This window comes from Martes martes, assembly GCF_963455335.1.
Source record: "Martes martes genome assembly, chromosome: 2".
Classification (NCBI taxonomy): domain Eukaryota; kingdom Metazoa; phylum Chordata; class Mammalia; order Carnivora; family Mustelidae; genus Martes; species Martes martes.
Window position 1 is genome coordinate 175993093 of NC_137889.1, and position 2562 is coordinate 175995654.

A 2562-nucleotide genomic window follows, 5' to 3' on the forward strand; every position below is an offset into this window, starting at 1 on the left:
AAATTTGTACTCTGACACTCGGAACAGATGCTACAGCCAAAGGAAAAAAAAAAAAAAGCCAAACAGAATATCCAGTATCTAATAGGACCCGTTAAAGTTACAAACACAGTGAATGGTATAGAGACATACAATTTGATAAGGTGAAATGGCAGATTTCAGTTTTCCTATGTGCATGTCCCATAAACTTAAGATCATTCATCTGAGGCAAGCAGTGGAAAGCAAGAGGCTTTAATATTCCTTTTGCTTCATAACCTATAAGAATATATTCAACCTAGACAGGATTTCCTAATAATACGCAGTAAAAATCAATATGACCGTAACATAACGATTTTATCAACAGTCTGAAAATAGTGTGTTGTCAATTTTATCCAAATGTGAACCAACTTATATAAACAACATTTAGGAAAGTTACCTATAATCTACATCTGATTTCCTTTCCTTTCTCACTTCTCCAGTAGAGCCCAAGATGGATATGCTCATGTGATCTAATAGAGCTTATTTGTAGGACATGTTCTGCTCCATTTTTGAGCCAATCCTGACCACTGGAAGCATAAGACCCATTTCCCTCACTAATTTGGTTCCCTCTATATCAGTGCGTCATTTCCAGGTGTCTTCTCCCTAGTTCTGACCCAGGGAACCTGGCTAATACTCCCCAGTCCCATCCAGACCTGGTGGGTTTGTTTCTAATATCAGCCTCAGATACCCCTTTGTAAGATGGTGATTTCCCATGTATCCAGATCTTCAGTAACGGAAATTTGCTGTTCAAGGGTGAATATATTTGGCTGTTAGAAATTTTCAACTAGAGCCAAAGACAAGAATGGTAAATTACATAAACTTTCCCACATTACTTTAAAACATTTGGATTTCTCCAACATTTAGCATTTCTCTGATCAGAGCTGTCCTTCACCAGGTCACCAGTCGGGTGACAATGGCTTATGCTTTTTTTGAGGATCTATTATGGAGTGCCAGACTGTGTTCTAGATGTCATAGTTACAGAAGTGGACAAACTTATAAAGAGCTGTATTTTACTATTGATTCTACTATATCTACAGCAAATGATAATGATTAACAAGGTATTGTACTATGAACTTTAGGTTTAAATCATTTAACTTTTGCAACAACCTTATGAAGTATTATCATCCCATTTTAGAGGGAAAGAAATAGAGCTTAAAAAACTTTCCCAGGTAGAAGCTAGTAGTAGGTGGAAGATCCAGTGTTTGAAACCTGGTAGAATAAGTCCAGAGCCCACATTAGTATCCAAGATAATTTCAGGAATCAACTGAAATCTATCAAGAAGTTAGTGTATGCTATTTAAATGGAGAGCGCAAAGGGGAGGAGGATCGGGTATTCAGTGAAGTTCTCTTAAGAAGGTCATTTGGAGGGGTGTCTGGGTGGCTCAGTGGGTTAAAGCCTCTGCCTTTGGCTCAGGTCATGATCTCACGGTCCTGGAAAGAGACCCACATCAGGCTCTCTGCTCAGCAGGGAGCCTCCTTCCCCCTTTCTCTCTGCCTACTTGTGATCTCTGTCTGTCAAATAAATAAATTTTTAAAAAAATCTTTATTAAAAAAAAAAAAGAAGGTCATTTGGTTTGGAACTTGACTGTTGAGAAAGAAGCCACTTGAAAGACTATGTAAAGAGGATTTAAAGCAAATTCTCTGAGATGGCAAGGAATTTTGCAGGCTGTGGTTTAGAAAGAAATCATGTAGTAGTGATTTTGAATCAGGGAAAAGTTGAAGGAGATGGAAATCAGTGGCATAGACAGAGGCCACATCATAAAGGACATGGTAAGGGGTCTAGATTTTATTATACTTGAAATGAGATGCCTCTGCAGGATTTTGAGCAATGGGCCGATATGACCAGTTTTTGCAGAAATTGGTTTGGAGGGAGAAGCAGGCTCCCCGCTGAGCACAGAGACAGATGTGGGGGCTCGATCCCAGGACCCCAGGATCATGACCTGAGCCGAAGACAGGCTTAACCAACTAAGCCACTCGGATGCTCTTCCAATATAGAAAGTTTAAATCAATATTATAAATGGTCACAGTTTCATCAATTGATTATTTTAGTTCAACTACTTGAATAATTATTTCTGGGTTCTGAATGATCAAAAAGACTGGATCATATGAATAAGGATTCTCACCTGACACAAAAAGTACTATGTTCTGTTCACAATCATTCTCCTTTCCCTTCCTTTTCTCCCTTTCTCCCTCCCTCCCACCTTCCCTCCCTTTCTTCTGTTCTCTCTCTCTAAATTCTCTCCTAAGGTGATCTCCCCTATTCCCCTGGCTCTATACACCATCTATGTATAGACAGTTCCTGAATTCACTTTTCTTCACAGCTCCAGGCTATTTGATATCTCACAGACATTTTGAACTTACTAACCATAACTGATTTTATCCAAACTGGTTTGTAAAAATCTCTACACTACCCAATACAATATTCTGTTGTTCATTACAAGAAATAGTGTTGAAGGGACTCCTGGTTGGCTCAGTTGGTTAAGCGGCTGCCTTTGGCTCAGGCCATGATCACAGGGGCCTGGGACAGAGTCCTGCATGGGGCTTCCTG